At 35.0% G+C, this 19703-nt stretch overlaps 1 pseudogene; it reads left to right on the top strand.

The window, feature by feature from the left end:
• Positions 1-6991: 6991 nt before the first annotated feature.
• Positions 6992-13603, top strand: LOC137943634 (general transcription and DNA repair factor IIH helicase/translocase subunit XPB1-like; annotated as a pseudogene).
• The last annotated feature ends 6100 nt before the right edge of the window (positions 13604-19703 follow it).

Raw genomic sequence — 19703 nt, 5'->3', positions numbered from 1 at the left:
AACAAGAAAAGAAGGAAATCAAACTTATAATTTAAACTGTAAAACACAAACACATTGCTAAGCAACCTGGGAGACAGAGAAGATTATTTTCCAGGTGATGCCTTCTACAGTAAAACAATGCTCCTTATATAGATGGAGCTTACAAAGGTGCATTCAAATTTTTAAATAATTCTATTTTTGTTTTACTAATAATGATTCCTTCTTGCATGAATGTGGCTAGTACTAATTGTAAGTGTCCTATATGTTCTTCAATGGTTTTTTTGAAGACTAAAATGTTGTCTATATAAACTAAAACAAAAGTATCATATTTACTAAATATGTCATCCATTTTCCTTTGGAAAATAGCAGGTGCATTCTTTAAATAAAATGGTATGATTAACCATTCAAAATGTCCTTCAGGGCATGTAAATGCCCTCATAGATCTGCTGCTTTTATAGTAAAAAAACATAGTGAAGAAAAAAGAGGCAATTCTAGAATGGTTATAAATTATAAAGATTAAATGATAATACTATTACTGACAGTTATAACATACCAGACAAATCACAGTTAATTAATAGGATTCAAGATAAGAAGATATTTAGTAAAAGAGAGAGAGAGAGAGAGAGACAGAGAGATTCCATTATTGTACCTTTTGACTTTGTATACTTTTTGTACAGTTTATTTTTTGTAACCGCACACCTGGAAAGCAGTAAGAGAAAACTCACTGACGATGGGGCCCAATGAGCACCTGGGTGATTCCCTTTGTCTCCAAGTGTCAGCAACCCTTGGCTATAAATAGCCTTATGTATGTTTCACAAGATATGAATGAAAGAGTGCAGTTTGTTTCCTCCTTGATCTTCCACCCATGAGCTTCCTTTTCTTTTCTTTCTGAGTTCACCTACGACCAACTCCTGCTTCCAAAGTAAGTGTGCATCCCAGTTATTTTCTTTCAGCCTTCAGAACTTCCCTAAGGGGAAACTTTACATCTTTGTCTGTTTAAGTCTGTACCTCTCTCCTCTAATCCAGGGTCAATCCCAAGCACAGAGTAAAAATATTGTTGTATTCCTCTGATGTTTCACGGTCCATGCGTCCCTTGTTCCTACCCGTTTATACCCAAGGAGGTTTGAGGGCTTTGTTTATCTTGGGACTAAATGCTGGAGCCCGTGGCAGAAGCATTACAGTGCTAGGAAATTGCACACCTCTCTGTGTCTTGGGTTCCCTATACCTGAAGGAGTGAGAATAAAGATTTAAACAGCTTTGATCTAAAGTATGCCTCTCGGGAATTACACATCCTATTTGATTTCAAAAATCCTTTCTATGCTTGTGCTTTTGATTACCCTAGGAATTGTTCTTACATGTTTAATCCATACTGCTTTTATTGTCTGTTAAGAATATCTATATATATTGTGTGTCTATACATAAAAGGTATATTAGGCTGGAAACTACTGGGTGAGGGCTACGCCGTGACAGACGCCTCTGCCTCTTTTGAGCCAAGCGTCGCTCTCAGAAGTCACAACGTCGTCGTACCGTTTATCTTTTTTTGGCTAGTTTATAATTTAATCAAATAGTTTTCTAGAATAATTTTACTCTTCCTATGTATCTTTTACTTATACTTAGCCCTGTTTTACAAAGCTTTACATTACGGTAAAAGATTTAAACTATAGGAACTTATTCTAGCATCCTGTTCTTAGGAATCATAGTAATAGAGTTATTTGGATATTTTGTCTTTCTGCCAGAAAAATTAGAAAATATTCTAGAATCTTATATATTTTTAATTGCTAATATTATAGTCAGAATTTTAGACGCATGATATTTGTTCTAATAGCTTTAGTGATAGTTATCTGTAATCTTTTCATTTTTAATTGTATCTGTTTTACTTTATCTTTATATTCCTATAGAAGGTTCGTAGAAACCCCTAGACAAGTTTTTACACCCAGAAGACAAAGACCTTCAAATACTCCAGATTTAAATACTCCTGATTAATTTAAATAGAGTACCCCCTTCAATTTGGTATCAGAGTCTATAAGACCTGGAACCTTTCAGAAAAATAGACTATTTAGACCTTAGACTTCCTACAAGATTTGATACAAAATATATAGGACCTAATACTCTTAGGTGTCATTTTAATAGTGAAGAACATATTCTACACGGAAATAACCCTCAGCTCAATAGCATCATAGACCTTATTATAAGTCTAGGAAATAATCTACAAAGTACAATTTAAACAAAATACAAGAATAAACAAGAAACGTAAGAATAAGAACAGACAAATTAGCAGAAAACCTAGATTATCTTAAAACGAGTAAAGGATCCCAACAAAACATAGATAAAGAAATAGATTTAATTACCCAAAAATTAAAAGTTGTCAAAATAGAACCTAGAATATCAGCAACTACAAAATCATGGCACTTTCACAGCGAGGTGAAGGAATCACCTCAAAAATAGGAAGTTCCTCTAGAAACCTTAATATAATAGATAAGATAACAGGAAGAAGAAGTGTAGATCAACGAGACATACAATTAGATGAAATAATAGATATACATCAAGATATTACTTTATTCAGTAACAATCAAGTTAACCTTCTTAATCCTAGACAACTATATAGAACAGGACCTTTAAATTTCAACACTGGATTATTTAGACATTATAGAGAAATTCAAATTAGCTGTGTAGGAAAAGATTCAGTAAACATAAATTTAATAGTAGAACAAGCCTTCAAAGAAATTAAGAAATTATATACTTTGATTCATTTAGGTTTAATGGTCATAGGAGTTAAAGGATTAGGGAGAAAACATTTAGGAACTAAAACTCTTTTTAGCATCTATGATGATAGATGGGCAGATCCTAAAAAGGCTATGTTAGGGATTACCGAAGTAGACATGAACCAGAACGGAGGAATATTTTATTGCTCCCCTGATTTTCTTATAGGATTACAAGATTTTAGGAAATATATTAAAATAGGTATTCAGACAAAAGGATATGAATCCTTTATAGGAAACAATCTTTTATTATGCATTGGATTTTTAGGGAGATGCACTTGTTCTAGTACTACTAGGTTTAAAGTCAAGATAGACGATGTAGTAAATCTAATAGGTAAGGGAATTAAACTAATTAAGTCCATCAAATATTCCCCAGATGTCTTAGCAGGATTAGAATGGAATCTGAAATTTAGAGAAGAAAAAATAATTAGTCCTGAAAAAAGTATTATGTACACTGATACAAAAGGTAATATAAATATTAGACTTAATAGTTATGAACAAAAGAGTACAGAAGATACAAAGTCAATTTCTAGTGAAAATTATGACTTAGTTGATATAGAATTAGAAACATATGAAATAATATACCCTAAAGAATTTGAATTAAAACTGACAGAAAGAGAATTTCTTCATCTAGAAGAAGACTTAATAAAAAATGGAAAAATCCAAGAAGAAGAATATCTCTATTATGACCAAGAAGCCAACATCAGAATAGGAAAAATGCCATTGGAACCTAAAGAAGATGAAAAAATAGAAACAGAAGAAACTCTTAAGTATCAAAGAATATATGGATGAAGAAAGCTCTAATTCTATTCGTCGTAATAGCTATACCACTTACCCAAGAACTCCTCCTAGAGAAGTATATTACTCAAGAAATATGCCAAGGATTCCTTATAGTGATCCAGTAAACTTCGATCATAGGATATGTCCTAAAGGAAAAAGAAAAGAGACAGAAAGACCTATAAAGTTTCAAGAAATGGACAAAGGAAAAATTCTTAATCTTTCAGCCCATGATCCTCAAGAATGGACAACAATATTAGATCTTTGGAAAAACCAAGTAGTCTCAGACTATATCCAAAACTTTCAATCCCAAGATTTAGAAGAAAAGTATAGATACTTAGAAACATTTTTAGGAGAAAGTGTAAAAGACTTATGGGAAAGCTACAAAAGAGGAAATCTAGAAGAATTTGGTCATTTAATGAGTCTTGGATCCAATCCATAGAATTTTGTTAATAAAGTTTATCAGTTAGTAACAAGAGATGATCCCAACTTAGGATTCATTACATTACAAAAAGATGCAGTAGTTTACTTAGAACAACTTAGTCTCCATAATTACAAATATGTTAAGAAATTCCTCCAAGATTACTTTTATTATGCATGCATATCAAGGAATCCATTTAATAAAGATTTAGGTACAAAGTTATTCAGGAAATTACCAGGAGCCTTAGGAAAAGAAATTTATGATAAATGGCAAAATCTAGAAACAGCAAACCCAACAGCAGTTTACTCTATAGGGCAAAGAACTAAATTCATTATGACCATTCTTCAAGAAAAATGTACAGACATCCAAATACAAAGACAACTCAAAGGAGATGACTTTGGGTTTTGCAAACAGATATACACTACTCAAGCTTACGGTTTAAAAGACTCAGGACATAAACCTAGGAGACATAAGAAATATTTCAAAAAAGGATACTTTATCCGTAGGTCAAAAAGTAGAAAACCTTATCTAAACAAAGATAGACATGTCAAAAGATTTAACCCAAAAATAACTTATAAGAATAAACTCTCTTTTTATATTTGTGGGCAAATAGAACGTTTAGCCAATACCTGTCCCAAAAGACAAAACATTAACTCTAGAAGATCTATTCTATTAGAAAATGTCCAACAAGATCTTATAGAAGTAGATGATGTCAGATACAGAATCCATTTATAGCATAATTAGTATACCAAATGCTCCTCTAGACTCTTCAGAATCAGATGAAGACTTAGTCGTAGATACCGAAGAAAACCTTGACCTAATGGACACAACTTCCGAATGTACACATATATGGTCTTGGTATACTGGGCTGGACAGCAATCCTTGTTTTAAATGTGCTTGGTATCCCAGTAAGAAACAAAGAGCTAAATGTAATCAGTGCTTCTTAGAAGCATGCATCCCTTGTCTCAAAATACTTGGTATAGAACCTGTAGACAATATTATCCACAACAGATTACATAACACTAAGCTAGATATCTTGGCTAGAAAAATAGAAAATTGTGAAGCAGAAATCAGTATCCTAAAACACAGACTAGATACATTAGAAAAAGATTCCTATGGTGGGATTATTGTAGGATTAGATGAACTAGAAACCTCTTATGTTTGTAACCAAGACAAAACCGTTTCTAGTATCTTAGTTAGAGCCAAGATTATTTTCCCCAATAAACAATCTTTAACTTTAGATGCCTTAGTAGACTCTGGATGTACTAAATGTATTATCCATAGGAGACTAGTTCCTCTCCAATTTCTTAAGAAAACTACTAAACAAGTCTTTAGTCAACAAGTCAATGGCACATATAACCCATACACCACTTACTTTGATGAAGGCAAGATCCAATTTTATACAAATTGCTCCACCTTTTCTGGATCTTATCCTTTACCATTAACATGGGTTAGAGACCTTAAACTAAAAGTCGACTTTATTTTAGGCCTTAATTTTATCTTTCATAATAATGGCTCCCTTACTATTTCCAGAGATTATCTTCAATTCCATACGGACACCAGTACAATTCCTGTCCGAACCACATACTATCCGAACCACCTCTTCCACGGAGCGTGGTGGTCCCCTAGATTCAGAATCAAAATCCGAATTAAAAACTAGAGAATTAAAAGAATCAGAATCCAAATTAAAAACTAGTTGTCAATGTCAAATTCCAGGTAGTTGTAAACAACTCAATAACCCTACTATTCTCGCATTAGAACAACAAATAGACAACAATATAGTTAAATTAGATAATAAACTATTATGTTATGAGCAAGTGGAATTATATTCCTAGATCCGCAAATCACTTGGCGGATAGTCGGGCTAAAACGGGTGTTTTTTTCCAACAGCTTGTTGTGGAGGAAGGTCCTGTTTAGTATGGTTTGTATTTTTTCTCTCTTAGTAATATATTCACACCTTTTTTAAAAAATAAAATAAAATATTATGTTATGAAGAAATAGATGAAGCTTTAACCGAAGTCCTTATTCAACAATTTCAGACTTTTCCTGAAGCCGTAGTTCATACAGGCTTAGTCCCAGTGTCAGTTCAACCCGAGACCTACATCCAACAATTACCAAGTCCTCAAGATTATCCAGAAGAGGTAATGGGTGAAGATGAAGATATGGATGATTGGATAGAAAGATTGATAGATTTAGATTATACTTTCTTAGACACAGAAAAACTATATTTAGAAATAATTAACGTTCATCATAAAGATAAACATCACTTACAACAGATCATAGACAAATTAGACCAATTAGAATATTTTGGAGAGAATCCCCTAAAACATTGGGATAATAATCATATACAGTGTAGATTAGAATTATTAAATCCCAATTATATAGTTAAAACAACCAATATAGAAGCTACTAACCTAGATAGGGAAGATTTTAAACTTCATATCACAGAACTACTAAATTTAGGAACCATTAGAAAATCTATTAGCCCCCATAGATCCGCAGCCTGTATAGTAAGAAAACACAGTGAACAGAAAAGCGGAAAATCTAGAATGGTTATTAACTATAAAAGATTAAACGATAACACTGTTACAGATAGCTATAACATACCAGATAAGTCTCAACTAATTAATAAAATTCAAGATAAAAATATATTTGGTAAGTTTGACTGCAAGTCAGGGTTTTGGCAGGTAAAAATGCACCCTGATAGTATAGAATGGATGGCATTCACATGTCCAGAAGAGGACATTTTGAATGGTTAGTAATGCCTTTTGGTTTAAAGAATGCACCTGCAATTTTCCAAAGAAAGATGGATAATATATTTAAAAAATATGACACTTTTGTTCTAGTTTACATAGAAGACATTCTAGTTTTTAGCAAAACTATTGAAGAACATATAGGTCATTTACAATTAGTATTAGCCACTTTTATGCAAGAAAGAATCATTATTAGCAAAACAAAAATTGAATTATTTAAAGAATATATAAAATTCTTAGGAGTAAATATAGGACAAAGACAGATAGAATTACAAGAACATATTTCCAAGAAAATTTTAGAAATGCCAGATGATCTATCAGATACAAAACAACTTCGAAGATTTTTAGGAGATGTCAATTATGCTAGACCCTTTATTAAAGACATAGGAAAAATCATTGGCCCTTTGTATGGAAAAACCTCTCCAACAGGCCAAAAATTCTTTCATCAAGAAGATAAAATTTTGGTCAAAAAGGTTAAAGAAAAAATCCAAAAGTTGTCCAAATTACAAATGTCTTTAGACTCCGATTACCTTATAATAGAAACTGACGGAAGTAATTTAGGATGGGGTGGTGTTCTTATATCTAAACCCCATAAGTATAGCGAGAAAGAGCAAACAAAAAATTGTAGTTATGCTAGCTGGAAATTTAAAGAGAAAGGAAATATGAGTAGCATAGACTCAGAAATCCTAGCAATAATTTATTCTTTAGAATCATTTAGATTATTTATTATTAACAAACAAGAATTCACTTTAAGAACAGATTGCGAAGCTATAGTTAAATATTTTCAAAGAAGTAAAGAAAATAAAATAAGCAGAAGAAGATGGCTAAATCTAGTAGATATTATTACAGGAAATGGGTATAAGATTGAATTTGAACACATTAAGGGTAAGAATAATAGTCTCGCTGATACTCTTAGTAGGAGATTTTTTGACTAAAAAATTATGGTTAATTGAACAGATGGATTTTCCAGACCATCCTCCAGACCAACTTCATCTAGATTTAATAATTATGGTCAAGAATTTCTTAATTTTGGTAGCCATAAATTAGTAGTTTTTCCTAAATCTAATATTACTTTTAAAACTTTACCAAGCATTTCGGTAACAAAAGAAGAACAATGTTTACTAGACAATTTATGGCTTTCTTATCAAAGAATTCCAAAAGATCAGAAGTATTTCTTAGCCAGCATAAATGGGCTTTCAGAATATTTTTCTCAGAAAAAGAAAAGTTTTAATTTTTATGTAGTTCTTTCTTTCTCCTAATTATTCAATCCTATGGTTCAATTCTCTGCGAGCTAAAATGTCTTCATGTCTCTTCATTTGCAGGGGAAAAAGGTCAGCCTAGTAAGAAGCTCAGGACTTCCTCTAAGGTTTTATAATTTTGAAAACCCCAACTCTCGTTCTGTATTTGGTTGCTCTCCTGCTCTTCCCCTGATTGTTTTTTCTTGGCAGGAGGATTATCGAATTGCTGTTGTTGATGATGATGTTGATTATGCCGAAGATTTTGATGAGGATCGTCGTGAAGGTATTACTTTTATTCATTTTTTTGTTTTGTTTTAGCTTTTTGTTTTTAGTTTACTTTAGGTGCTTGAATTGTGTTTATGGGTACGGAATATGGATTATGAAGATGAAAGCGAACTGACGAAGAGGGGATGTTCTAAACTTGAATTAAAGCCTGATCATGCAAACCGCCCTTTATGGGCTTGCGCTGATGGCCGGATCACCGTTGTATAAGCAAGCCAATGATTTCCTCATTGCAATTGCTAAGCCCGTTTGCCAGTATTTAAGATGTCCTTCTATTTTCTTCTACATAAAACTCTGTGTGGTTGCTCATTTTCATTTTGTTGGAAAAATGTTGTGCAGGCCAGAGTCTATGCATGAGTATAACTTGGCGCCTCATTCCTTGTATGGTGCTGTTTCTGTTGGGCTCGAGACTGAAACTATAATTACTGTTTTGAACAAGCTATCGAAGACTAAGCTCCCTAAAGAAATGATTGATTTCATTTATGCTTCAACTTCTAATTATGGGAAAGTAAAACTTGTACTTAAGAAGAACCGGTACTTTATGGAGTCCCCTTTCCCGGAGGTGCGAATTTGGTCTCGTATTCTAGCACAAGTGGTTTATTATTATTATTGATGTTGTTATTATCATTATTATTATTCTTATGGTGATGAGGGGAATTTGGAACTTATGCTTTAAATGATACTTGCAGGTGCTGAAGACTTTGCTGAAGGACGAGGTTATATCTAAAGAGAGAATTTATTCCAATGAGGTAATTTAGTTTGCTATTATTTTCTTCATGCATGTCCACTATATTTTTCTGAGGTGTTATTCTGAGTTGTGCCTTTTTATTTTTAGTCTTTTCTCTTATCTTTTTGGCGAGTGACGTAAAATTTACATAGGAGTTTCTATGGATTCATCTATATGCCTATTCTTTACATATTTTACTATTATTCAAAATGGTTGAATTTACCATTTAAATCATGAAGTTGTTTGCTTGTTACAGTGGAAGAAAATAACTTCTGCTCTTGTTCTTTTTCATAGAAGGGAAGTGGAGTTTGAACATCTCTTTTGAAAAAAAAAAAATTGTGTTGTTAAATAATTTAATCATTTTTTGTCTGCATAGTGAATCAAAACTATCATCTCCAAAGCCACTATCACACTGCAGCATGGATAGATTATTTGTCACTATGGCTAAACCTTCAAATAAATGGTTAAATTTCTATGATAGATCATGAGAACTTTGACACAATTCTAATGGTGATGCAAACTCTTGATCTACTGTTTAGGGTTCACAAGGAAGTGATGTATTTACAGTTAGCAAAGCTTTGAGTGAAATGGATGGTGGTGGTCATCAGAAGTTGTTCACTGGAGCTGATGTGGCAGCAGTAGCTGAAGAGAAAGAAACCCATTCTTTTGAAATAGATCCTGCTCAGGTAGGGTGGTCTATGAATGATGATGTATATTTAAGTGATTAGTGGTTATAATTTTTTTTACCTAACTTAAACATTTACAGGTTGAAAGTGTCAAGCAAAGGTGCTTACCAAATGCATTAAATTATCCCATGTTGCAGGAGTATGACTTCAAAAATGATACAGTAAGCTTTATTTCTCACAAATGCTTGATGTTCTGCCAGTTTTGTTCCTTGTCACACATCATGGGTATGTTGTTGACTTGATGTTGCTAACTGCAGGTGAACCCTGACTTAAACATGTAATTGAAGCCTCAGGCTTAGCCACGCCCATACCAGGAAAAGAGTCTCAGTAAAATGTTTGGAAATGGTGAGGCCTATTGTAAGACAATATTTTTCATGTCAATATAACTCTCCAGCAAAATAGTTGAGACTGTTGAAGACATTGTGTAGAATTCTCAGAGAGGCTACATTGGCTAGTGCAATAGAACTGGATATTACACACATTGGTTATCCATGATTTCTTCCAATTTCATGTATAATCTTACTTCATCTTGGTACTGATTGTCACATAGGCCAAACATAATCATGCTTACCAGTGGACATCTCCATCATGATAGGTGCAATTTCAACTGATTTTTCTATTACCAAAAATTTAAAGAATCATGTAGTTGGAAGTAGGCTGCTCTCTTTTGTAGTGTGGAATACCAAATGTCTGACATGGTCTATTTAAAGTAACTTATCAGGAACTTTGGTGGTGATGCTATTGGATGAAAAAATTTAAATTTCAGAACTTCCGTTGTGGTTGCCAGTCATTTGGAGTTGTTGTACTGACATAGTGCCTTGTGATATCTTATATCGCGATCTATATCATATAAGATTCTATATCAAGAATATGTTAATGAAGCATAATATTATCATATCCATTCTTGATAATCCTTTTCTACATTTGCTTTCATTTTCTCCTATCAAATAGTCTGGCTGTTCCATATATTTCTTAATAAATTCTTTCTTTTTACTTGTTGTCGTTGAAAAAAAATTCTTGTTGTGCCTTGGTTTTTGTGTTTTCTGCCACAAATTAGTTGAACTACATTTTACTGATTGGTGTTCTGCATCTTGTCCAAGCATATTGATTTGTTGTACGTTTATATTTGAACTTTTCTTCTTATATTACTTGACCTTGTAGATGTAATGTCGAGAACTTGTGTTCGATTATTTGCTATTTTGAGGGTGCCAGCTTTGGATGTACCACCCAAGAGGTGGCCTAGAGTTGGTTGGTCAATGCTACCACATGCTTGCACTTGCAAAGACATCATGCTACTGAGTTATGTAGGAGTTTGTCCTATGTAGAGGATTGAATAATGTGGCAATGATGAGGCTGTCAATTTGCTCTAACATGAGCGAGCCTCTTCATGGTATGAGCCCTCAATTGGTGGGTGCAAGCTGTCGATTGTCAGTCACTTGTTAGAAATAATGTTGGTTTTGAAGAAGACCACCTTGGATGTGTATACCCAGAGGCTTTCATTTAAGAAATGATCTCTTAAATACGATGCTAGGTTCACACCTTTCTTTAAACATTTGTGTCTTAAAGTTGAGATTTGATTATTTTGTTTACTTCTCTGTCTAGCTTGGTCTTTTCTGTTTCGATTATAGATTTTTCAGCATGAGGGTGAACTTGTAGTAAATTTTGTAGGAAGAGCAAGATCAGGAATTATAGTTCTTCCTTGTGGGGCCGGGAAGTCTCTTGTTGGTGTCTCTGCAGCCTGTCGAATACGAAAGAGTTGCCTCTGTTTAGCAACAAATGTTGTTTCTGTAGACCAGTGGGCCTTCCAATTCAAGTTGTGGTCTACTATTCGAGATGATCAGATATGTCGTTTCACTTTTGATAGTAATGAGAGATTTCATGGTAATGCTGGTGTGGTTGTACAACTTATAACATGGTTGCTTTTGGCGGGAAAAGGTCTGAAGAGTCTGAGAAGATAATTGAGGAGATAAGAAATCGAGAATGGGGTTTGCTTCTCATGGATGAGGTACATTTCTTGTGTAAAGCTATATTTTAGTTATGTGTGTATGCTTTGGACTTATAGTAGGTGTTCAATGGAAGAAAGGAAAAATTGATGTCAATGGCAAAAAGCGACATAAAATATGAAATAGAGTATGGGCTACGATCCAAAACTCTCACCTATTAGATAATTTTAGTTGTTAGACCATGAGGGAAAACTATTTTGAACTATGACCTAGACCCTCTTGCTGAGTATAGGTTCTTAAGTGGATGATTTTCGGAGCAACTGCTTCAGCGTAGCTAAGTTGTTTGTTGTATATACAAAGTGCATTTATGCAACATCATTTCTTGATCATTTTGGTTAGCGAATTGTGTGTTGTCACTATTGGATGTGGATTGCACACTAGCCTTGTGAGGTTAAGCAGTTCCTGACATGGATATATGATCTTGGTGCTCTTAAATAAAGATTTCACTAAATTTAAACTCTTTCACACTGTTGATTTACACATTTTTTACTTCGGAGATTATCTACCTGCTTCCTGTGCTTTCTAATTGAATTTTTCTTACTGTTTCCTTTTATTTGGGTTTCAAACGGTGTTTTCAGGTGCATGTTGTCCCTGCACATATGTTTCAGAAGGTCATTAGTATCACTAAATCTCATTGTAAACTTGGGCTAACTGGTCAGTATTGGTATTTGATGGATTTTGGATCTGCCCTTCTTAAAGAATGTTGTCTTCACTCTTCATATTTGCTAGGAATTGACTTTCGAACTTCATACCACAGCCCTCGTGAGAGAGGATGAACGTATCACAGATTTGAACTTCCTTATTGGCCCTAAATTATATGAATCAAACTGGCTGGATCTTGTAAAAGGAGGGTTCATTGCAAATGTCTAGTGTGCTGAAGTATGGTGTCCAATGACAAAAGAGTTTTTTTTAGAATATTTGAAGAAAGAAAATTCTAAAAAAAAATAGGTTAGTTACATATGCTCTCTGCACTCGTTTGTATTTTCACCTTTCTAGATTATTCATAAATTTGGTTATGTAAAAAAACAGTTTCTGATTTTGATTGCCTTAAATATGAAATATGTTATGTCCTATATTTCTTATTGACAGCTGTTATGCATTGTGAGAGCTTGTGCCTTTTAGCATATAGTAATTTTACACCTTTAAGTGTATATCAATTGACAATGCAATTTTTAGTGACATTACAATTTTCCAACAATTTCGAGGTGTTAGCAGTCCTGTTCCTAGACTAATTTAAGTGAATTTACATTTTAAAAAGACTATCTAAATGTACTTTATTTTTTCAAGTGGATGGGTTTATTAATTTAATTTGCATGAAGCTGACTTCGTTAATGAATTGCCCATAGTGTTGAAGTAACTTGATTTTGACTTCAACCAACTTAGATCTCTCTTTTGGTAGGAGTCAGCATATGTAGAAGTTCACCCTTCAGATGAGTATGCCATGATTTTGGTATTGAACAAGTACAATCTTTGCAGTTTTATTTCTTGTACTGGGGAATTTCACACTGAAATCATGGAAATGCACCGTCATAAACTAATTGGATTGTTATTAAAAAATACATTGATACTGTGTTTATGTCATCATGCTCTTATTTTTAGGATGTTAACAGTCTGCTTCACCCAAAGAGTATTTCTATTAGTTACTCTTCTTTCCTACTTAACTGTTCTTATATTTTATTTTTTGAATAAAATTGTGGTCTTATTTATTTCTTTGCAACGGTCTTTATTCTTTCAGGCTTTATATATAATGAACCCAAATAAATTCAGGGCATGTGAGTTTCTTATCCGGTTTCATGAACAACAGCGCGGTGATAAGATCATTGTGTTTGCTGATAATCTTTTTGCACTTACTGAGTATGCTATGAGAGAGAAAGAGAGAGAGAGAGAGAGAGAGAAAGAAAGGAATTTCAAAAGGGAGCAGACGGTAGAGGTGGGGCAGAAGAAGAAAGAGACAAGTCCCCCATCACTGAAAGCCTAGGGAAAAGAGCCATCACAGAAGCTAGCTCTGCATATTTCGGGTGAATTCTGCAACTGGATCAAGAAAATCGACAGTTCAGCTTTTAGGGATTTTTAGTTCTTCCGATGAAAACCAAAAATAAAACCCACATCCCAAAAACTCACTCTCCAGTCAAATTATGCGAAGTAAAGCCCAGAGTTGTCTCAACTTTTCAGTTGCAGAAGATTTTAACTCTCAGAGCAGGGGGCGGGTAACAGATAATCCATCAAAGTCTCCTCTCGCTCTTGTTCTCACCCTCTCGGCCGAAGAAGAAGAAGAAGAAAAAAAAAACAAGGAGAAGAGGAGAAGATATAGGACGGAGAGGCTGCAGAAGAGGGGAAGATATAGGATTGAAGAGACTGCAGAAGATTACAGAGGAGGAGTCTGGTTTTGTTTCTGGTTTTGGTGGCAAGTGAGGTGGCCGGCCTTGCAATTATCCTGACATGGGTGTTGGATTTTGTCTTGTAATGAAAGGGAAGAAGGGGATTGGTAGTCTGTTTAGCTCACGGGCCAGGCCATATCATGAGCAAATCATTTGTAATTACTTTTAAGACTCTTAGGGTTCCGCCGCTTTTGGGGCTGGATGGAGTTTATTCCACCATTTTGGAGTCTTCCATCTTTAAGCTCGTTTAGGTATCAATAGAGAAATCAGCCTCCCCTAGCTTGATTCAATTTTTATTATTGACTAATCATATGTAGATGAAATTTATTTATCTAAATATACAATTCAACCCTCTTAAAATGTCATGTTGTAAAAAATCAACTTTGTGCATAAATAATTGATATTGAAACAATCAAGACCACATGTAGGACTTACATGAAATAGAGAAGGAGGTAGGACTTAACCTTTGTTAACCCATTATTTCTAAAATACAAAAAAAGTCATTTTCTAGCCATAATAACTAATTTTTTAAATGTTGGAACTCGTGCTATTTAACCCAAACACACCCCGAACAAACTTTCTCTCTCATCACAGTGAAAACCAAACCTCCTAAGCCCTCCCGCATGATTCAAGGAGTTTTTTACCTCCTCTAAAGCTTGAAAGGAAGCCAAACTCGATAATTTTTTTCATTGACCTATGTATTTTTTTACTTGATCATTTAAATCCTTATCGAATGCTTATATTTCAGCCTTTTAAATGTGTGCCAAGTAATTTTAAGTTCATATTTGAATCAATCATAACATTGTGAATAGCTGTGCGGTTGACAACCATTTGAAATCAATTTTGGAGCATCAATAATATCAATACATGTTTGTATGTTGTTTTAGTGGGGTATTTGAAAGGGCCTTTCTTAAGTATTAAAATGTGGATCAAATCTAAGTATTTGACATGCATATACTTTGAGATATTTCAATCATTACATTAAGTAGTTGTATGTGCATTACCCAGTTTGCAATTAAAACCAATCTCGAATTTACATGAAGACTACACTTTTTAATCAAGTCATTGAAGATTATATTGACTTGATTATATTTTTAAATCTATCATTAATGGATATTTTAAGTTGCTAATTACATGGGTAAGTACTTATAGTTGGTGTACTTATTTGCTTGTGTTTAGATTGTTAAAATCTATCTATTAACATGTAATTTACATTGGACTATATTCTAAGCAAGTAATCATTTGCAATTGGGTCAAACTTTGAATAGGTAAAATCGTCCTAATTCCAAAATTATTTGAGAAAAATTATCGTGGTTGAGAATAGAAGTTGGAAAGTTGTGTTTGTTGTTGTGTGAGGCATAAGACCTTGTAGGTAGGCGGTGTTGAAAATCTTTTTGTAGGTTTAAGTTGATGTGCCTAGTGAGTTGTTGCAAATTTGTGGAAAAGTCTAGGCTAGACCACCCTAGTTAGCTATTGGAAAAACCTTTTGCCGGTTAGGCTAGTGAGCTTAGTGAATTGTTGTAAGTCCTTGCATGGCTAGTATTATAATTGGCCTTAAAGACAATTTATTGTAAATATCATAGGCCAACCCCAACTTAACGGAGTTTCAAGGTGCCAAAACATCTTGGGAGGGGGACTAGCAATCTGTGAAAGAATTATGAACCACCTAAAAATATTGTATATGTGTACTTTCTATGTGATTACTCCGGCTTGTACCTTGATCACTATGCATAAATGTAAACTGTGAAATTGGTTTTAAACTATATATTTAGTTTTACACATTGGATTAATTGAAGAAACAAATACATACATTGGAATTAAGCAAAACCATTTAAAATTAAAAGCAAAAGTTAACAAACTTATTCACCACCTGATAGATGCCATATTCTGACATGAGAACTAGGTTAATTATAATAGAATAACCTTTATAATTGTGTTATAGGTGGTTATTTATCGGTTTTCAAATGAAATGAGTATTTATTGAATTTGGCATTAATCACTGTCGATATTGCATATTTTTCTCTCCTGAATTATATTTCATTGTTTTTAAGGTTTATTTCTTCCTGAAATGCTTTTTATAGATTCAATTATGGAATTTCAGGAGAATTTTGGTGGAGAAGGAGATATTTACCAAAATGCCCTTAGTGAAATGGAGGTGATTTCTAGGGCAAATCGTTTTAAAAAAAATAAGATGGTATTAAAGGAAAAGAGGAGCGTCGAAGGCGAGAGGAGAGCGTCAAGAGAAAACAGGGGGCATCGACCAAAACAGAGGACCTTGGACCGGAAACAAGGGAAGACCCGAGAGGAGTTTCCCACCGTCGTTCACCGCGCCACTGTCTTTCGCCGCGCCACCGTCGTCCACCGCCGTCCACCGCCGTCCAGAAACCGAGAACAAACCCGAGGAGAGCTCGAGAGAGTCTCCGTCGAGGTGAGTTCGACAATGCTAGTTTTCGCTCGCCAGGCCGGGAGGTGATCCGAGAGGGCTTCTCCGGTGCCAATTCCGCATTCTGACCATCCTCCGACGTCTATTACATATTTCCGACCATTCCCGGAGCTATTCCGACTCCGACCGAGACTCGAGAGAGCCGGTTAGAGGACTTCAGCTCTGTTTCGTTCTTCGCCGGACGTCAACTCCGTCCGTCGGCTTCTATCCTTCGTCGTCGGCGTCGTCTCTACCTCCGGCCACTCACTCTTGCTACCCGAAGCCATCAATTTTGGGAAATTGCAGCACCCGTGAGAACGAGTTGCTGCCCGAGCGAGAGGAAGGAGAAGGGGAGTAATTCGTCATTTTTTAATTTAATTTTTTATATAGTTTGAACTTAGGTTTTGAATGTTTATTGAATCTGATTTGATAATTAATGTTTATTGAATATTTGTTTTCCAGATATTTGATTAAATTAGCTAATTAGGGTAGGATTATAATTGAGGTTGGATTTTGGTATTTTAATCCAATTTCTGTCTTTCACTCTATGCGCCCGAGAGGGGCTAGACGCAAGGATTGAGAAATCGGATCCGTGGTTACGTGGCGCTCGAGAGAGGCACGAATCACCGTAAAATCCAGAGTTGACGTTTCCTGTTGTGCAAGTAGTTAACCAGATGATTGCTTGATAATTTAGGATATAATTAGTGTTTAGTTAATATTAATTCATCATATTTGGTTAGGCTAGTTGACTGAAGAATACACAAAATTCAGTCCTCCCTGTGGATATGACCCTCGGTTCCCGCTAAATTACATGAACGATTCGTACGCTTGCGAGGTATTAAAGCCGATGTAACTAAATTCTACATCAAGTTTTTGGCGCCGTTGCCGTTGATCACTATGCATAAATGTAAACTGTGAAATTGGTTTTAAACTATATATTTAGTTTTACACATTGGATTAATTGAAGAAACAAATACATACATAGGAATTAAGCAAAACCATTTAAAATTAAAAGCAAAAGTTAACAAACTTATTCACCACCCTTCTAAATTTGTTCCTTGCCAACCTTACAAACTATGCCTAATATATACAAAGCATGTGAGAGCATATAACATATTGTGGCCTTTTATCTCCAACTCAGTTTTTTTTCTAAATTTCACATCTATTAAAATCCCAACCCCAAAGTTAGGAGTCTCACAATGAGAATCTGCACCAGATAGAAAAAGGAACTGTTGGCCATCTCTATGTAGGATCCCTTTTGTTCCAGGTTCATAATAGACTACTCAGTCCCTCCCCCACCCCCCACCAAACACAAAAACCCTAGTTTCGATTTCCATGCTTTGATCCTCAGATCATCATTCCCATCATCATCGTCATCTTCGATATCATCTGCGACTGAGTCCTGGGCCCAGACTGACATCTTCTTGTCGATATCAGCCACCATCGCCAACCAGTGCTTGCATGCCTGGCCATGTGTGCGCCAAAGGGCATGTCCATGTCTTCTCACAGTTCTTCGTTCAGCTGCACTTAGAACGAATTAGACACTCCATCTTCAGTTGTTTTAAGTTCAGTAAATCCATATTTGAGCTCTCAGTGGGTACATCTATGTCTGCATGGATATGGTAAACCATGGGAATTGACGTAGTCAATATAACAAACACATGCAGAAGCAGCATATACTGATCAACAAACCCAGATGCATTGCTAGCTCCGACTCCCGTGAGGGGTTCGGTTCTGGCATGCCATGTCCATGTCGACGATTCTGCTTTCACGGTGGGGTTGTTTCCAGCTATTTTCAGTTCCCCTCTACCTCCATTTGTAGGCAGTAGAGTTATTGCTACTATTCCATTCTTGACCAGTTCTTACAATGGATGCCTGAAACAGCATCGTTCCTTGCTCTGCTGCAGTAGGTACATAGACACCTCTGTTGGCATTTCACCATTACAAGAAAGAGAAAAAAAGGGGTCTTGATTCCATTTCCATGGAGATTACATTTTCCTTCTTTTGAGTGGCTGCTCAACAAAATTCACATGTGAGACTGTCTTCCACTATCAAACAGCTGTTCAGAGAGAGAGTGGTCCCAACAAAATTACTGGGAGACCCAAATGATCTGTCTGATGAAAAAAAGGAGGGTTTATAGTTCTTTCCATGAAGATCCAAGTCAAGGAGGACGACAAAGGACAGAGATGTTGTTTTCTAACGTGGGTTATTCACACTGTAGAGATTGGCATCTGTATCAAGTCGAGATAAAAAGCCAAAACAAGAATGGTCAAGGAAGACAGGATTTCTTGATATCTGAAACGCATGGAGCTCAAGGACAGTATAAGAAGAATCTCAAGCAAAGCATATAATGAGAACGAGGTAAGTTAAAGCTGGAGAGTTTTTTTACTCTCTGTGAGAATTTTGAGGGTTTCTAAGCTTTTAGAAACAATAGCTATTCTGGAGTTTCTTCAATGGGATTCTCCTGAATTTTATTTTAAAAGCCCTGATGGGAGTAAGGAATGTTAGCATGTGCTCTCAGGATGCCCTTACTCAATTTGAAGTGTGAACAAACTCGGGGCCTTATTTAAATGTGTTTTTGGAGTTCAACCAGTAGATATGAAAGCCAAATAGTAGGACATTTTTATCAAATTTTGAGCTTTTGGGGTTTGGAGAAGGAGACATTTTCTCTCTCTCTCTCTCTCTCTCTCTCTCTCTCTCTCTCTCTCTCTCTCTCTCTCTCTCTCTCTCTCTCTCTCTCTCTCTCTCTCTCTCTTTTTCCTGACTATATTTGTTTTAAATTCATGCAAGTTAAAATGTCAGTGAGGAGAACCCAATCATTGCAAGAGATTGGACTTTCTAATGTGGGTAGGAGGGGCTGTTCGAGGCACCTGAGGGTCCCAAGGAGGTGAATCTCATGTGGTACTAACTTAAAAGGCTCTATTCTTGGAAAGATTTTTTTTAATTGGTTTTCTGCTATTAATTTTGCTGACACTGGGCTAATTGAGGCATGGCTTGTTAATGGACATTATATTTGGAAAAATTCAGCTGACAAAATAAAGTTATGATCTTTTGTTAATTAAGAACATAAAAAAAATGAAGTAAGAGAGATGAAGATAAGGAAAAAGAAAGAAGTAAAGTAGTAGAAGACGAAGGAAGAAGAAGAAAGAAAAGAGAAACATTTAAAGAGGGCAAACTTGAAAAATTCGACTACACCTCACTCATGCATTGCATTTACTTAAGTATGAGAGTGATTACATGATTGCAAAATTACCCCCAAGGTTCTCAATAAACTACAC

Source organism: Aristolochia californica, unplaced genomic scaffold (genome assembly GCF_029961685.1).
Source record: "Aristolochia californica isolate CCGP_79_NKW_82.1479 unplaced genomic scaffold, dmAriCali1.0.hap1 SCAF_11, whole genome shotgun sequence".
NCBI lineage: Eukaryota > Viridiplantae > Streptophyta > Magnoliopsida > Piperales > Aristolochiaceae > Aristolochia > Aristolochia californica.
Note: the sequence above shows the minus strand (reverse complement) of the source record. Positions and strands in the feature narration are given on the sequence as shown.